This window comes from Vidua chalybeata, chromosome 7, assembly GCF_026979565.1.
Source record: "Vidua chalybeata isolate OUT-0048 chromosome 7, bVidCha1 merged haplotype, whole genome shotgun sequence".
NCBI lineage: Eukaryota > Metazoa > Chordata > Aves > Passeriformes > Viduidae > Vidua > Vidua chalybeata.
This window is the reverse complement of record NC_071536.1, coordinates 8,583,450-8,602,528: the sequence shown is the minus strand read 5'-3', so window position 1 is coordinate 8,602,528 and position 19,079 is coordinate 8,583,450. Positions and strand designations below refer to the sequence as shown.

The 19,079-nt window shown below is 40.3% G+C and overlaps 1 protein-coding gene across 26 annotated transcripts in view; it reads right to left on the bottom strand.

Annotated features, from left to right (window-relative positions):
* MFSD6 (major facilitator superfamily domain containing 6) overlaps nucleotides 1-19,079 on the bottom strand; it is a 51,409-nt gene that overhangs the window by 24,852 nt on the left and 7,478 nt on the right. For 11 of the 26 annotated variants that reach the window (XR_008431924.1, XM_053948276.1, XM_053948252.1 and 8 more), the window contains 2 exons: nucleotides 14,056-14,110; nucleotides 8,570-9,343 (listed from right to left, as the gene is read on the bottom strand). The exons of 1 other annotated variant lie outside the window; for it this stretch is intronic. The gene's annotated coding sequence lies outside the window, so the exon portion shown is untranslated. Of the gene's footprint in view, nucleotides 1-5,684; nucleotides 5,755-7,465; nucleotides 7,574-8,569; nucleotides 9,344-10,465; nucleotides 10,566-12,299; nucleotides 12,325-12,395; nucleotides 12,503-14,055; nucleotides 14,111-19,079 lie in introns of those variants that run through there. 14 more of the 26 variants (XM_053948254.1, XM_053948263.1, XM_053948270.1 and 11 more) reach the window with 9 other exon arrangements.

The following is a 19,079-nucleotide window of genomic DNA, read 5'->3' as shown; positions in this document are numbered from 1 at the left end:
ACTGAATGGGAAGAGGTGGGAATTAGGATGGGGCTTTAAGACCAAAATTAGAATAACAATCTCAAAGACATCAAAGACCTGGGAGCAAAGAAACAGAGACAGGCCCTATAAAGGTATCTTCAAGTCAAATTCTGAAACTGAAAAGAGGTGGACTGGGAGGTAACAGCACTGCAGCTGCCTGCACTTATCTTCTGCAGAAGAGCCTGCAAAATTGATAAGCAACACTAAAAAATAAACACTCCTTAGACGTTGAGTGACCAACCAGCTTTCACATTTAAAAACAACCCATTCCAATAAACTAGCCTAGCTAAGAAAAGCGTCTTTTTCAAAGAATAAAAACCAGCTCTGCCAGCAGGCTATCAGCTCCAAATCATTATTAAAAACGGTTTTTGCTCTATTGGTATATTTAAATTTAACCTAGTAAGATTAGCTCATGTTCATTGTGAGAAAGTTAAACATTTTATATATTTTGGTTTTGTAATCCTTTGCTGTTTGGATTAGTATTACTATCACAGAGGAACTTTTTCAAGGACCAATATTTGAAAGAAGAACCAGAAGAACCTGAAATTTCTCAAAGAGCACTCCATTTATGATCTTGACCTGCTCAAGGAATTTGAAGCTGGACAGGATGATCCTACTGAGTTCCTTCCAACTCAGGATATTATATCATTCTATGATAAGTGTTTTTTTGCAGTTCTGTACTTTATTCCAAGTAGAAGAGGACAATGAAATAAGTCTTTCATTACTCATCCCCTTAGAATTAGTCATGCAACAGTATATCCAGTGCCTTTAAATTTATTACTTATAATTCATCATTATTCAATACTGACAATGGATTTGGAATGGATTATTTAATACTGACAAAGGCTAATAAGAGAGAAGAGACCAACATTCACTAGTGTGTTAAATTAATGTTCCCTATTGATTCAACATATAGCTAACAGCTGACAACAAGCCATGAATATTTCTAAAAACAACAGCTCACGAGAATAATCTAAACCTTACACAGTTCAGTGAAAGACATGTCTAAAAATACCATCATTAAAATCCCAAACACTCATAAGGTTTGTCTATGTTTTTCACTTTTAAATGTCATTTCTATGGGATACTATTTATGAGGATCTCTGATTTCACTTAGGGAGAAAAGGCTACATACAAATCTTGGAACCTTAAATATTCATGTATTCAAGGTCAGAAGTAAATGAAAACCATGCCAGCATATACACAGTGATTTAAGTTTTTTCCTCCAGTTTCTTCAGAGGCAATCCAATTAAATTTTTAAAAAAGTATTTCAACTGTCAAAAGCTTAGACAGTCCTGATTAAGTTGTTAGAACAGTCAAATGTGAAAGCACATTTTCTTGCCCTTACCTGTTACCATCAAAAGCCACATGAACCAAAACCCAACAGCTGTCTAGTGAGCTCCTGCATCTTTGTTTCAGCTAACCACATCCACCTGACAGGTGGAAGGACTGTGGGGTTTTTGCTCATTTCTATATCCATAAAACAAGCCCTTCTAATGGGTAAATTAGATCAGTCATCATCTGTGCTCTTATTTTCTTTATGCCTTCCCTTTCTTTGACAACAAAGACTCCAGATCTTGTGCAGGGCCCCACTTATGTCAAGGGGATGTAACTGAGCTTTCAGTATATGCTCATCTGTTTACAGCAACTTGCTGGCTTGCTGCATCAGAGCTTTACAGCATTTACTTCTGAAGAATAGATTTCCTGTTCCCCAGACATGACAAGACAGAACTCACATTTTAACGATGTGGATATTTCAGGACAACTTCTTTGTAAGTATGGCTTGAAATCATCCTCATTTAAACAAGTTTATTCCTGTATATGAGCTCTGAACCATCTGGTTTCATATAAATAATACTGAAGGCTTTTAGAGCAATTAGTATTAATTTTGTTTCTCTTTTCTCTTGAAGTGGAATTTCAATTTCATATGTTGTATGAATAGCAAGTACATAACAAATTATGATACTGTTAATCTTTAAACACTTCAGTTGCTGCATATTCTTCCCCCCTCCATAATTTGTATCGGCCTCAGCATCCATCTTCAAACACATTGCAATTGCATAATCCAAAAGATCCACTCATGCTATTCTGACTAGAACATCCTGGGTTAGAACGCTATGAAAAGTGTATTTCATAGTAATTTCAGTAAATATTTTCCCACACTAAGAGCTTCATTGAATGTTATTAATAATACAGAATACACTCTTCAGAAATATTCTTCAAGAGTGGTAGGCACCATATGGCATTCTTTATTGTTTTGATCACTAGTTTGTTTAGGAGTCAGGTTTTTGAAAGTCATAATAAGCAATGTTTTAAATTCTGAAAATAAATGACTGAAAACAAAATGAACAGAGTAGTATTGTTACTGAAAAAAATCTACAAAACCCTGAACCTATGGGGCCTTCATTCTGCTGACAAAAACCCTGTGCCAGTCAGGGATTGAACATGCAGCAAACTAGACAGACAGAAACACCAATATACTTCTCAGTGATGAGACTAGTTATCTATTGGTTATTTAAACCATTGCCTTCAAATACTGTATCTTTACTTTGCAAATACTTTCCTAATGCACAAGACAATAGGAGGACAGAAGACAAGCACAACTGGCAAGTTTAAAAGGAACAATGGAGAACAGGAGTAAGGAAGAAAGGTTAATAGAGTTATTTATATTCAGAGTGAATATAAATTTTAACTCATTTGAAGTTGAAGAGAACACAACATTCTGCTGGAGGCCTGTTGAATGTAATCAGCTCTGCCAGGACAAATAAGATCAGAGAGGTTGCAGAGTGGTACCATCACTCTAAAAACAGGAATAATGCTTTGGAGGTGTTACCCCCAAACTTAGGGTTCAGAAACATACAAGAAAGCCCTAAGATGTAGATTGTAAAGAACTCCTCCAAGAATCCTGAGAAAGCCCTGCAAAGGGAAAGGGAAGAGGCGTAGCAAGGGCACAGCACAGCAGCACATGTGTGTCACAAGACAGCACTTTGGTCCTCCAGCTAACAAACGAGCTTTTATCTTGACAGAGGTTTACATTCCCAAACCACTACAGAACTCAGAACTGGGAACCAAGCTCTTGTTTCCTCACCATCCCATCACCCCTACAAGGCTACAATGGGAAAAGAGCTCAGTGAGACCTGAAGTGCCAATTTCCCCCCAGCCCGTGATCCACCGTGCCGGGCTGGGAGCGCGCATCCCTCGCTCCCAGCTGCACGGGAAGCGCAGCAGACCCAGCTCTCTCAGACTGGGGATTATTCTGTGAGATCATGCGTTCTCTGAGCCTCTTCATGCACAAGTGCATGTGCTTCTCCTCAGATATAAAGAATGTACTTGTTAATCACAAGGCTCTTCTCCCTTCAAGATTTGCACAGATAGGATTTTTTTTATCTAAGTAGAGACTATTATTTTTTCTGAGTTTCCTGATACAGATTGCTGTCACCTGCTTTAGTATCTATTACTCTAGCAAGTCAAAATTCACTTTCAAGCCCTTACATCTAGAATATGTTTTTTATCCAGTCATCCCCTGCAAACAGATACAACTTCCCTGCAGACTTGCACCTTTGAGCAGGTATCTTGGGGATGGAGGAAGAACTGTTTGTCCCAAGAAATTCGGTGATGACAGCGCAATGGTCATTTTAAGGCCTGTAATGATCCTCTTTGGCAGGTAGGTAGAAAGAGGGTATTCTACATTTAGTTAAGTATCTTCTTGGCATTCTTGCTTTTATTTCTTAAATCGATCCTCATTTAGTCTGTCTCTCCTAATAATTAACAGGATTTCAAGATCAGAAAGGATAAAAAGCTAATCTGCTCAAGACAACCTGACATTACAAGAATAAAAACAAAGGAAACAAAATAAACAAAGAAAAATAATAATACAGTATACTAAAAACTCAGCTCTCCCCTTGGAGTCACTCTTCCCAAAACTTTGGGAAAAAAAAACCCCTGCTTTGTACTGGATCTCAAATTAAAAAAAAAAAAAAAAAAAAAGTCAATCAAGAGATCAGCCTTGGTAGCAAATCCCTAAACCTCTCAGGGAAAATACCATGGTACTTACAGAACCAGGCAATGAAACTTCATTTGCAGACCAACAGAAATTTAGATTTGAGGTGAAAGTGTAGTGTAGTTCTAAAATAAAGTTTAATTCAGCATCAATATTCCATTCACTAGGCTTTGAGAATTAAATTATAAAGATTCACAAAGCAGAGACTCAAAATCTGGGTTTGGATATATGTGAATCTTAAAACACAAACCACCAAAAAGACCCGTGACAGTTCATGAGAAGACAGTGAGAATGATCAAGAGAGGCTTAACCCATTAAATACCTAACAAAACTACCCACTGTAGAAGATTTCTATTTATACAGTCTCAGAAAATGTATTCAGAACAGGAATGGTCAATTAATCTCTCAAACAACTTGCAGCTGTAGGAACAGAGCAGGCCAGCTTGCTGTTTGCATTGTGCAGATAAATCAAAGCCAGCCAGAATGGCATCACATTTTAGTTGACCCCTTCCAGCCTTTCACTGACTAGAAAACTCACTTAGTAGCAAATACACTAAACTCCACATGAAGCTTTCATACAAACATTTTAAAATTCATGAATAGAAACCACATTTCTTCAAAACACTTTAAGTCACTAAGTATTGTTTGATCAAGAACAGGTCTGCTAGAGAAGGAGACTTGAAAAGTATACGAAGGCTCACCTCACTTATCCCCCAGCTGGTGAAACTGCCATGAGTGCATCCATCACACAGCTCATGCACACCACCTCCTCCTCAGCCCCCCCACCCACCGATCCAAGCTCCAAAACTTTTGGAACAAAGACTTCCTGCTATCTGTGCAGCAGCTCCAGAAGGAAGCCCTGCATCCAGCAGGCCTACAAGGCACTGCTGCAACAGCCATAAATAATAGAGCATGTTTTCCATTTTCAAGCAAGTTTCACCCCTAAGGAGCAGCCTGATGCTGTCACCTGCATCCATGCCAAAAAGGAGGAGAATGTTATACAAACAACTTACGTCATGACAGAGAAGTGCCTAGACCTCATTCACTCTTGCATCACCAAGAGTTTCCAAGCCTCTCCCACATAAGCCAACCTCCAGGCGGAGCCCTTGGATGGGCTGTTCCCTGCCAAGCCATCCAGAACAACTCCCACAGGTTGCCCCACCTCATCCCCTGCTCTCTAAAGGCAAGCAGCTCCTCCTGTGAGGCCCCAGCATGAACACCTGACTCTGAATTTATAAATTCAGAAATAAATCACATAGAATGAATTAACTTGGTGCTGGGAAATGTACTTGTTTCAACTGTAAAGCAAGACACAAGTATTGTAACATTAACCAACATAATTAGGGTGGGTTTCCATGAAAGTGAAACCACCTTGTTCTATAGCACTTCACACTGCTTTATTTTATGTTGCTGATATGCACTTATTTAATGTGTTGGGCTATAGGTTTTTCTGCTTCTTCAATATGGATATAAAAACTCAACGCACTGACACATTTAGTCAATTAGATTGACAACAGTACATCTGAAATATGTCAAGATCAGGTTTATAATAGGTTTAATGCACTTAAGATAGGTCTGAAGTTGCTACAATAGTGCTAGTATTAACATTAAAGTAAATAACACTATGAATCCTTATCTATTAAAGAAAAAACATTAAACTCACATCTTAGGACTCCTGCATTCCATTCTTGTTTTCCATTTAATATGTGCACATTAAGATGTCCAAGGAGACTCTATTTGATAAAGAGCTTGTTTTTAGTTGGTATCAGCCTCCAGTTTTTTTAACCAGTTTTCCAGCTGTCAACTGCCTCCAAGATTTACACTTGATTAATTATGGTAATTTCCAAGTGTGCTTTCAGCCACAAACCAGGCAAGTGCCCCAGACACTCCAGGAGCACAGTGCTGCCAGTGCTGGGGAGGGACACGGGCACCCAGCTGCCCCAGCAAGCCTGGCAGCAGCAGCAGTCCTGGTCTGCTGCAGGACAGCAAGGCCTTTCTGGCCATTCCAGCCTCTGGGACCAACTGCCACATCTACAGATGGATCATGACAGCAGCACACAATTTCCCACACTGCTATATAAACTCAGGCCCCTTGTACTGTAGCTGAAGATTAAGATGAATTTTAGGCTGCATTCTAGCTGTGCCCTGTGTTACTGATAAAGCACAGCTTCCTCCCATTAGCTCCTCATATCGTCAGCTTCTACTCTCATATTCTCACTCCACCTGTTTGATTTTTTTTTAAGTCTTCTTACAAGTTTTACTGGATTTATGACTACTACCATAAATACTACCCTTAAAGAGATTATTGTTTTCTCCTATCCTTGGTGGGTCTTCAGAGAATACAAACAACAAAATAGATGTCACCTTTGTCCACTATTTCTACCCAGTGAAAAAAAAAAAACCACACACAAAATAACCAAGCTAGAAAACTTAGCATTTTGTAATCTTTTTCCTTGGACATTACCAACTAGTGGACAACAAGACCTAATATATCTTAGTAATGTAATAATGCTTGGGGAAGTTTTTACTGAAATACATCAGTACTAAGTTTATTCAGCTGTTCTCTTCTGCGCTAGTTTGTTTATCCAACCAAGTTTATCACTCCTCAACACTGCACTTTTTCATTAACACAACATTTGAAAAGACTCTGTTGCTAAAACTTTAGAGCAGCTAAACAGACACGGATTTTAAACTCCATCTAACTTAGAACATCGCAGGCATCCGTAGCAGCTATGGCACCTTCAGCGCTGACTTCCTAAATAAGTATCTGTTCCTACGCTTGTTCCAATAAACAGAGGAGCAACAGACAAGCCGCTGACTAAACCCCATGGTATTTTAAGGATGTAAGGGCTCTGGATCCGAGTGACAGCCGCACGTAACGCCACGCCTGGATGCTGGCGGCAAGAAGTGCGGGGATGCCTGTGCAGGAGCTCCCGCGGGACACGGCCCGGCCAGCGGCCACCTCCGGGACTACGACTGTCACCGGGGAGGGCAGGGGGTATTACATGGCTCGGCTGCAGCACGCTTCAACCAAGATGCTGAGCTTCCGGAGAAGCGGGCCGGCACCCCACCGAGGTCGGCACCCACCACAGAGGCCGTAAAGGCTGACACAACCGGCCGACTCCGGGGAGGCGCAGCTGACCGGCCCCGGCGAGGCAGCGAACGCCTGTGGGGAAAAGCTGCGGCGCGGGCCCACGGGCAGCATCCCGGGCGGCTGCGGAGACGAGGCCCGCCGCCCCGGTGGGAGGGCGCTGGAGCCGGGGCCGGGACAGACACTGCGGGGGAACGGCCTCCCCAGCCCGGTGGCTCACAGCGGCTCGGTGCGCCACGGCCGGCCCCGGCCGCCCCGCGGAGCCGGTCCCCGCGGAGCGCGGGCAGGGGAGGCGGCGGCGCCCCCGGCTGCCGGCCCGGCCCCCCGCGCACCGCGGGGCCGCGCTGACTCACCTCGCCCGGGGGCGGCTCCGGGGGGGCGCTCGGCCGGGAGCATCGCAGCCCCTTCCCTGCCGCCGCGGCTGCTGCGGGCGGCGGCTCCGCGCACCTCCCGCCCCCCCGGCCGGGCCGCGCCGCCGCCGCGCAGGGGCGCTGCGGGGAGGGACCGAGCCGCCCCCCGCCCCGCCGCGGGGGGGCCGCGCACCGCCCGGCAACGCCTCCGCGGGCCCCGCGCTGCGGCCCGGCCCGGGCTGGCCCTGCGCGGGCACGGCCGATCCGATCCCGGGCTGCGTCCGCCTGCCGGGTCCGCACCTCCGCTGGGGCACGGCAGGGCCTTGGCTTTAAAAACACTGCTTGGGCAGCGTTCCTGGGCCCCAAGAGCCGAATGACATTCACAGCGCTTCCTGCTCCTCACAAGTTCCAAACGCGTATTACGGCATAAAGAAATAATTACCGCAGTGCCTTTCACAGCCACTGGCATCCGCAATACTGTTTCTAGACTTGCACACAAATAAAATTACTTAAATGTTTAAAACAACAACAATATAAACTTCCCCCCACACTAATTCCTGAGGCTGAAAAAGGGAGGGAGGGTAACTCCTGAGCAACAGCTGAGTCGTGCTGCAATATCAAAAGGTCAGTGATGTTAAACTAAAGGAGAATAGTCACGAAGCGAAAGGCCAGCCAGAGATTTGGGGTGTTTTATCAGCCCTGAACTGAACAGGAGGTCCTGAAGCTGTTTGAGGATTAAGCTCAAATGATGGTGTTCTTTACACAAGAGTTCACATTGGGCTGTAGTCCAAGCAGGTCGATAAAATGAACAAGCTCCACTGGCCATCTCTCCCAGTGGCACAGCATGGCAGCTTCTGCCCAGGACAGTGACCTGATAGCAGACATCATTAACTGGGATGCCACAGAACAAGCACATCACTACTTACATCTTATTTTGCACCTCCCTTTTCTGAGGGAGGCTCCCCCTTTTTTCAAAGAATAAAACATAATTTGCATTATTTTGCCCAAGGGAAGAAATTGAGAGAAAACTACAAGTTTGCATGATTGAGGCAGACGAACAGGAACAGAGGCACGACAGGCATTCAACTAATTTAATTTAGTTCTCACCAAAGTGCAAGGGACTCCAGCCGGCGTGGAAGGCAATGCTCTCTCCAGGTTGTTCCCTTGCCACGGCGACACACCAATGGGGCACGGTCTCTGTAGATGGATTCATTCACCTGCCACTGTGGACGGCATCACATTAACATCCTGCCTACCTCTACAGTAAAGGCTTCTCCTGAAGGAGGCAGGAGACAAAAGCTGAATTTCCTAGTGGAGATGACCTGGGGCAGGAGAAGGCTTGTTTATCATCTGTCTCTGGAAGGATTTTCAGAACTCATCATCTCTGAGAATCTCCCCCACGGCTAATTAACCATAAAGAGAAACCGCGTCTGAGACCAGGAGTGCAGACCTCCTGTAATCTTGCAGAATTCAGAGACAGACAATTATCAGCTCATGTAGTGGGGGTTTTACTACAAAATGGCACTGTAATAAACCAGATCTAAGCTCCAAACAAAATTATTTCATCTTAATGGAGACTATTCTGGCAAATTACTACAAAAGCTTTTAGGGAGAACATGTAATTCAAATAATTTGCAGTCATTGTTTGTCAACTGAAAAGGAAAAACAGATCTGTGTAGTCACAGACTACATTTACTGAAGTCTTAAAAGCACTTTTTCTCTAATCTCTTCTGTGTTGCCCATCACACTAGAAATGTGACCATCTTCTGCAGCCTTGTTTGGACCTGTGTTTTTCCTTTTCTTGTAGCTGTGTTTTTAAGTACTTGCATTGTCATTATCCCTCTTCCTTCTACTTGGTCTCAGAAGTGCCAGGGTCATTTCCTGAATAAAATTTTTAAAAAATTAAATATTTAAATGCTCTTTGAATAGAGGAATCAAGACAAAATAGATAATATTTCTTTGTAGGCTGCTGCCTAACCTGGTATGTGAACAAGAAGTTACAGCTGAGGACCAGAGAATAGAATATGACCCATAAAGAACGATGTCCAATGTATTTATACATACATATAAAAAATGGTTTCTTACTGAGTTTAAAAGCCCAGTCCATCCCCAATTGAGTGTGGTCAGGTGAGTATTGTGAAAAGCCTGAGCACAGAACAGCATTATTCCAGCCTGACAAGCTGCTCTAGCCTGGGCAGAACTGAACATAGCAGGGGCTCTGCATGGTTATTTCTTTCAGCCAGGCTGTGTGTAAACAGCTGGATTGCAGCCTGTTACAAATTACTTGCTCAGAGTTTTTTCAGCTATGAAAATGAGGATTAGGGAAAATGGACAAACTGCTGCACTGCTCACAAACTGTTCTAATGTATCTATCACAAATATTTCTAGTCAAAGCAGTCTTCAGAGAAAAGGAAATGTTGTTTTAAATTACTTGAAGTATAAAGTTTTTTTTTTAAAAATAGTTCCTAGTATGAAACAAAGCAAAAAGCTGAGTAAGGTGTAAAATACGTTCAAATTATTGAAATACCTCTTTTTCAAAAACCTCAAGCTCTGAATGACAGTAAAATGGGATGTATAAATGTGATATACTAAAAAACAATCTTTTTCTCTTAACTAAGATAGTGACACTAATAAATATATACATGACCACTGGATATTTCGAAATTCAGAAGTCATACTTTCTAAAATGAATATAAATCACACATAAACATGCCATATAAAAACCTCTGTACTATAAACACACACCTGGGTTAACTTATCCATGCCTTTGTGGGATTTTGTTTGAATACATATGTTATTTTATAAAGATTTTGATTTGTGTCCCCCATACAACTTTACCATATCTCATAGTGAGAATGCTTGCCAAAAATAGTTACAAATGTTCAATGGCTTAAAAGAAAAGAACCAAACATAATGTCTAAAAGAAAGCACCAAATATATTGAAAAATTAAAGCAAAGTAGTTATCTTTTAAAAGTAAAATAAACAAAATTGATTACCAATACCTGCTATGACTGCACATAGATAACCAGTAGACTGTGCAGATTAATAGCAGACTTTGCTTGAAAAGGACAAGGTGCTATCAGCTGACTCCATGATTTGTTCCTTAGGTTAGAGGAGAAATAAAGCATATATGGTTTCTAGGAGCTTAAATTTTCATGTTTAGAAAAACTTATTGGTTTCTTTAATAAGCCGGAACTGTACTTTGAAATCAAGAATTTCTGGTTGATAGAAAAGAGTCTACTGTCCTTTGCCAGATTTTAACTCTGAGCCAAAAAAAAAAAAAACCAAAAAAAAACCAAACCAATAATTTACATCAGTCAGATTAGAAAGATAAGTTTAAGGTGAGATTTATGCTGCTAGGACTTGCTCCAGAATACAGTGAAGTCAACAGAAAAGCTTTCCTTTCCATGAGACCTGTAATATAATTTGCATAACATGAAAATTACTTTTTAGAGTCAATCCTTTGGTAGGAGAGGCATTGCATTAAAGCAGCTCTGACATTCATTTCTTCCTCTTGTGGAAGTTCTTTATAATACAACAGTTTGTACATATCCCAGGGTAAATCTGGGAAGACTTTAAGTTAGTATGAGGAACAGTGTGACTTTTCCTTACATCTTCAAAGACTAAAAGCAGTTACATTACCAGTTAAGAGAAAAATCCCAACAGAGGAACTGAAAAACAGTCACCAAGTGAATCAGCAAATCAGGCACAGCTGCAGCAATGTTAATGGTAACCAAGGACAAAATATTCACAGCCAGCAAGACAACCAGAACAGTGGTCTGTCCGGTTTGGCAGGAAAACAGAGTATTCTCTTCCTCTGAATTTTAATCTAACACTTGTAGAAGCATTACATGCATTAGCAAAGGGAGAGCAATGCACAACACCAAAGACAGAAACTCTGCTACTGTGACTATCTTTACTGTCTGTGTATACACCAACTTTTTCCTATTAGATAGGCTTTTTTTTCCCCCTTGAATTCAGATTTGTCTTTGCATGGTGTCTGCTTATACAGTAATGAACCTTTCCTCACCTCAAGACCTTTGAGCCAACTGGCAGATATTAAATTTGGTGGGCACAAATATTAAGTTCCTACAACATAGTGTGTTCCTAAACATGGTGCAGAAAAGAAAGGCAAGACAGTGCCCTCCAAGGGAGGAAATTCCAGGGCAGGAACTCCACAGTGTCCAGTGCCCATTTGTCCAGTGGATGACACTGTGCCTGAGCAGCAGTGAAGAACTTGGAGGCAGGTAAGGGAATAGAGGAGGGAACTGGAGAAAAAGGAGAGGGAACAGGTGAGACATTTAAAGTGGTGACACAAGGGAATGCAAGGAATTTGCATTTGTAAAAATACAAATACACAAACCTGTAGGAAATACAGCTTCATTGGTTTTGCTGTCCACAGAATAAATGTTTAAGTTGGGCTGCTGACAACATTGATGGCATGATGAATAGGTGCAAAAATATGATGTCCTTGATCCTGTCATGACCCTCCAGACTGGGAAGTGTGTGAAGCCCTGCTGACCCTGTAGTCCAGGCAGGAGCTAGAGACAATTTATACAATGTATCCACTGAACCTGCAATGAATTCTGCATTGGATTGTCTTCACAGAGAGAAGGAAGCTTAACTGGCCAGAGCTCAGAGATGGATCTACTAAGACCCTCTGGGGTCCCCAATGGGGGGGGGTCCCCAGAAAAAAAAATCAAACTTTTAAAACTTAAATGGATAGCTCCCACATGCTTGTACATCTTATTCTAAATAAACAACAGAAATGTTAAAATTAAAATGCAAAATGAGTAGGGCAGGCAAAGCAGTTAAAAATGTGACACATCCTCCTACCTCTTCTGCCCACTATGTCCTTGCACAATGAGTCCTTACTTCTACATGACTTTAGTAAAACAAATGTATGGTTTTTATGCTGCGTTCTGAGCGTACCAAGCACCTCCTGAGCCTCATGTGTTTGATGACTGCAGATATGTGAGCAAGGGACAGCAAACTGACCACTTCTCTGATCCCTAGGAACTTCCTTCCTTCTGTCCCTGCTGAGAGCAAGGGGTTGAGCAAACATCAGCATTCCAGCAAGAAATTCTTTACTGTTACTGTCCTTTACATCCACAAAATAAATGCATATAGGGTCAGATATCCCTGCTTGCCTAATTACTAGTCAATGACTTGAGGTCAATGAGAATTTGAGTTCTCAGCTTAAAAAAAAAAAAAAAAAAAATTCTGACAATAGCTTTTAAAGGAAATACCATACCATTGCATGGCAAAATATTCCCTGACCAAAAGCAATTTAAATTGAGGTTCCACATTCTACATATGGAAAGACTATTCAAGAAAATTACTTTTGATTTTATACAGCACTACATATTCTTCTCTTTTAATAAACAGACTAGCTCTCACAATTTATATAGCTTTAAAAAAAATGGTGATAACTCAGAGCACTTTTCATTTGAACTGGTTTTTGTTTGTTTTAATCAGATGCAAGTATAGTCATGTAGTCTTATCTCTCTGCTTAAATTCCTATATTCTACAATGTAGCTTTGTAAACCTGGACCAAGACTAAGGTATTTTTGTTTAGTACCTGTAAATTTAAGTGACACAAGCAGTGAAATAATCTTTTGTACTGGGGAACACATTGCACCAAATTCAGACCAAGGGTAGCTGCTGATTTCAGAGGCCTCACATCTGAATCTCTCTAGAGCTGAATTTGCCTCAGTATAAATAAAAGCAGTAAATGTCACTTTTCATACAGAAGGGAGTCAGAGTTAGCCAAGCCATCTAGCCTCTTTTCCCAGAAAGCATACTGATCTTTTTATTCTATATTTCCTCTCAGGACCTCCAACATAACTGATGGGTTGATCTCTTAATTTCTCGGTTAACAGGAGAACATCCAAGCAGTACTAGTAGTTGAATTTAGTTTCTAGATGAATTTCAAATGGGTCCCTCACCTCAAAGTGTGAAAACAATGAGCAATTTACTGATGCCCTTCTCAAACTCTCGAGATGATGTCCTCACTGTAAAGAACATAGGACCTGAGTACTTAAGTCTCAGGAAGAGGATTGCTACAGACTTCAGTTACACTGGGACTCAAAGCAGTATCTCTGATCAAAAGTGACTGTGAAATAAATAGAAACTTTTTTGACAGATTGACGGATTTTTCAGCTATTGAAAATGTGCTTAGGACAGGTAAACTATATTGCCAGTCATGCCATGGAATAATAATAGCAGATTTAATGCTCTCTGATAATATTAGAGGACAAAGTTACATATTTTTTTCAATTTTTGTATTATCTTTTCTGGTTGGAAAGAAAAATCTTTAATAACATCCAAGAAATATTTTAGATGTTTTCTTTTTAGGGCTATAAGTGAGATAAAGTACTTCATGTAAAGGTACAAATTGTTTTTCATAAATACTGTACACAGCTATTTACTTGTTTCCTACAATATCCCAGTTATCACAATGTATTTAAGACAGCATATTGTAGTATTCTCAGTGGAAAGCTTCAGAACACCTGTTTATTTCAGAGTCTGGAACTGAAGATAAAAATAAGACAAACAAAATCTCAGAAGATATTAATAGTTACATACTTACCGAGCTCATTAATAAATTCACTGTATTATTCCACAGCAATGTTTCTTTTCCTAACCTGGAAACAAAATTATTGACAGTAAAAAAAAACAACATATGTTTAATTTTCAACAGAATGCTAATTTAGGTTTGAAGGACCTGATTCTGCAGTGTGTACTGGCCTAAAGTTCTACTACAACAGCTAGGGACAGACTTCAGGCAAATACCAGGTCCTACCTTAGTGGTTTGTGTTTGGCAAGGATTGAGAATGGATAGCTTATTTAAACTAGTTGCCATGATATAGCCTGGTTTCAGGAAGCAGCTCCTCTTTAAGGCTGAAACATATTTTTAAGAAAGTTTATTCCTTCCATTTAATGTCTTATTTTACCCACAGATACCAAAGCATCTTTCTCAGTTTTTCTACAGAATTATATAGTCAAGTATAAGAAAATGGACCTCAGCTATTTGTATATGGCTGGGGGAATAACACCACTCCCAGGTATCAGGTTTCAGTGCAGGACAGCTACTCATTTTTCTGAAGTCTGTTTGGAAGTGTTGGCAGGTTCTAAATGACCTTACAAAGGAATTTCTCAAACAGAAACAAAAGGATATTGAACTGCTTCCCAGTTCTGATTTTTTCACTGCCTTACAAGACAAGGTCAAGCTTTCAACCATATGCTATGGCACCTCACTAAAGGTGTTTTGGAGGCAAAGTGGGAAAAGTGAGCAAACTTGATGAATGTTATCAATTTGGAGTGCACGAGTACTGCCAGAAAAACTGTGGTGTAAAAGTTAAGCATTCTGATTTAGTGTCTCTACAGTGTATAAAAGAGTAACTGCCTCTGGTGAGGAACAACAAAGTGCCTCCTTCTCACGTCATTGAGCTGAGAGCTCGCAGGGACCAGGCTGGACGTCGTCCTCTGCTTGGCACCGTGACCAAAAGTGCCACCTGATTCCACCTGGCTGTTCCCCCCTGCTGCACAAAGAGCACGGGTTCCTCTGCAGTGGCTAATAAAGCATTTCAAACGGAGCACTTCTACTCTAGGAGACAGCTGGAATCTCAATCCACTTCTAAATTTTTCAGTGAAGCTTTTACAGTATTTCCATTCTCTTAGTCTCTTGCAGATTACAATCTATTTATAACAGCTCAGCTATTTCTAAACCTCAAGCAGACAGAAAACTGATGCGTCATTGCAAGGATATACCTTTGAAATGGCTGGGTGGGAAAAGAAAAAAAATCCAAAACACAGGAAGGTGACAAAAGTAGAAAAAAATAGTCTTTGACTATGCAACATTATTAACATTCCTTACCCTTTTTCTGTCATATCTCCTGACTTCCTAAATCAGGACATCAACTATGAATTCTAAGTACCTGTGCTTTTTAAAGTAATTTACTAATTCCTTTTCTTCTTTACCTTCTCTTCCCCTATAAATAGCTCTATAAATAGTTGAGTAAAGGCCTGTTGCCTGCACAGTTAGATGATTTTATCTGCTTTTCAGATGTACAACCTAACTCCCTGAGGACTTCTTGTATTGCTATAGCATGCTGTTAACTCTTTGTTACCAGAAGGTTCAAAACTATCAAAGCACCTATGAGGGAGGAAAAAAAAATAATTATATGTGCAAATCCAATTGCAAAGTAAGGGATAATTCTATTTTAGCATAATATATGGCTTTATTTTTTTCACACATAGAGAAATTCAGACATGGATTTTGTAAGATTTACAGGGAAAAAAATCAGGATGTTATCCTCCTTTCAAAAAGAATATGGTAGTGTTAGAAAGGTTCCAGGAAGGATGCTCAGAAGTTTGGCCTGACTTCTCTGCCTGGAACATCTCAGTAGTCTCATATTCACCAGTCAGATAAAGAGGATAATTAGCAGAGATATAGCAGATGTAAGTCCTGAATTGGAGAAGGCAAATTCATTTACTCTTTCTTCTCATACATGGAAAATGAAACATCAAATGAAACTATGAGGAGACCTGTCCAAAACTTGCCAAGATACTAAAGGATGCTAAAGGTTTGTCAAGTGCTAGCAAAGGAACATGCACAGAAGAGAAATCCCCAGGTTACTGGATTTTTTTGTTTCCAAGACCTGTAATTTTCTGGGGAACAACTAAAAGGTACTAGAATAACAATAAATTAATAGTTCTCTAAAATTTTGTATCACAATTTATTTCCCCTTCAGTTTTTCAAAATACCTTACATTCTTATAATGAAATGTTTCAAGGTTTTGCAGCTCTCCTTTGGGCCACAGGTGGTTTCAGGAGCCCTGCAGTTCCCTGGGCCACCATGTAGTAAATATCACTAATCCTCATACTTTGCCTTAAAAATGGTTTACAGATGTACTGGGTTGGGGAAGAATTTTTCCTATTCCAGAATGGCAGAGCCATTCTTATTTATGTAAAGTAGCAGCATTTCCTATCTGAGTGACAGAAGGAGAAGCCAGAGCAAGCTATCAGCAGCTGGCCCCTCCTTGTCATCAGCTGTATCTAAGTAAAAGCAGTAGTCAGATATTCCTCGTGTCTTCCACAGCCTTGGCTACTGATAGCAGGAACAGCAGGGAATGTTAAGGAAAGACTAAGGTCTCAGTTTCTTTCTTTGTAGTATGTGTGCTGAATAACATAACTACAGAGAGTGCAAATGCCATCAGCTCTGAACTGTAGGGGAGTTTTGTTGTTCAGGTTGAAGTGGAATAAAAAAGTTAAACAATTAAACTAAACACTATGGAGTACAATTGTGAATCAGCCCTCCTGATGCCTAAAAACCCTTCAGACAGCACTCTCACAAGTAAGACTTCTAATCTTGAAAATTCTTCAGTAAGCTGTGTTATTTATAATTTTCATTGGCAAAAATGAAAATGTGGATAGACACAAATGTACATGACACATAGATTGTCTGTCTACCTTGTATGTTTCACTTCCTAAATTAGTAACTTAAGCATAAACTAGCATTCCAAACACACTACTGGAAAAGAATTTCAAATACTTCAAACTGCAATGTATTTTATATTTTGGTCCAACAGCACCAAATTTTAAGCAAACACAGTATCACTAAAATAGAATGCAGTAATTAGTTTACAAAACCTGTCTTATCTTACTCATCTTTAAGTTTATGAGCTAAACAAAACTGGTAAACCTTTGGACTTGAGCAGGGTGGGGATGGTCCCGCAACAACAGTGGCTGAACAAATATATACACAATTCATACGGAAAAGGTGCAAGAGGAGGAAATGGATATTGGAAGGTTGGTTACTAATTAACCCAGGTCTATTTGGGAAAGGGAGACAGAAATGGAACAAAACTACAGTTTCAATGTAGCTATTTCATGAGCTAAAGCTCTTTAGAAACACATCTGAACTACAGTTTTTTCTGAGCTAAGTATACAGTACTCACATTCTACTTATTAGATAGGTGTGAAAGAGTCTAACAGATCTGCAAAGAGTTCCTCCTCTTGGAAGAGTGAAGGTTACACAGTGGGGGTCACTGCAGTCAAGTTTCTGGGTGCTGAAGTCACGTCTTGAAGGGAGAATGTTTTCCTTCACCTCCCAGAATGATGACACATATTCCGGAGAGAACTGCTCTGGTTGTCACTCTGCAGTGACAAAGTCACAACCCGTTGTTGCAGTCATTCTGTGGTGAGTAATTATGGTACCTACAAGCACTATGACTGATTACTGTGAATAACTAACAAAAGAAAATGAGTCCCTGGGAAACAGACAGATGATTACAAATACCCTACAACCACCTGAAATGACATACTGGAGAACATGATGGAGTGTGGGGCTTTTTACTTCTGTAAATATAAATGCTAAGCTGTTTTTCTTTACTTAAAAAGTAAAGAAGGTGGGAAATCCTTAGGTGGGAAATTTCCTCAGAAGAAAAGATAAATTGAGAGACTCCTGTGGAAAGAAGTGTGACTGAGTGAGCACATTTTAGTCCATGGAGGATTTGTTTGTCCTGTGCTAAAAAAACCTTCCGTAGAAGGTAATGAGTGGCAGGTGGCAGAGTTACAGGCTCATGTGAAGCCATGGTCAAATTATTTGCTTGGAAAGAAAAAGCATACATCCCATGTAATATAGAGCCTTTTAAATATCAGTTTATAATAGTTCACAGAACAGTTTTCTTTAAGATATAACTGGAAAATATATTCCATGTGTTGATTTGTAAAGCAACACAGAAATTCAAAGCATCTGAACCTTCTTCCTCTGGATCTCATAATCCTGGGTCATTGTGCTATGTCGCTTTTTACTGATACATGCACTGCAAACCTACAGATAAACTATATTTATGTTTTAGCTCACTAATAGGAGCAATGACAAGATGCCATTTGTTATCACCCGTGTATGGTGTCCTACTGTGTCAACTAAAAGGTTAATGTTTATATTACAATGAAACAGATGACTTCCTTTACTTCACAGAAGCGAGAACTAAAATAGAAGAGTGAAAAAGCAACAAAGTCATTTCTCATTGCCTGCTTCTTCAGACTATTTAAAATATGCTGAAAATTGTACATTGCTGTTGTAATTGAGGTGACAGAGTACCTGCAAAATTCAGCTAGGAAGGTAACTGGTCAATGGTGAATATTCCAAAAGGCTCACAAAAGCTAAGGGATGCTAGTGGTGACACAGGAAAGGAAATGCACAGTTCAAATGTTCTTCATGATTCTCCTGCTCAGTCACAGGGAAAAAAGGATTTTTCTCTCTCTCTCTTTTTTTTTTTTCTTTTTTACATCAAATCTCCGCTTTCTTATGAAATTATTTAAATTTAGCATAAAAGAATAAAATATGTTTTGTCTTAGTGCTGGCCAGAACGTCCTCTTCTTTATGTTTTAGGCTACAAATAAAATCACTTTTCAAAGGTCTTACATTTACAGAATAGTGTCTCAGAGTAATTCTACACGGTGCAACTTCTCCTAGGCAGAAGCACAGCCTTTAATTACATGCTGGTCCCAGACTGAAACCCTGCTGTTAACTCCTGCAGTTAACTGTACAATAAAGCACCTTCTCACTCCTAGAGCCTGAAGAAGTTCTCTTAGCAACAGCTCTAT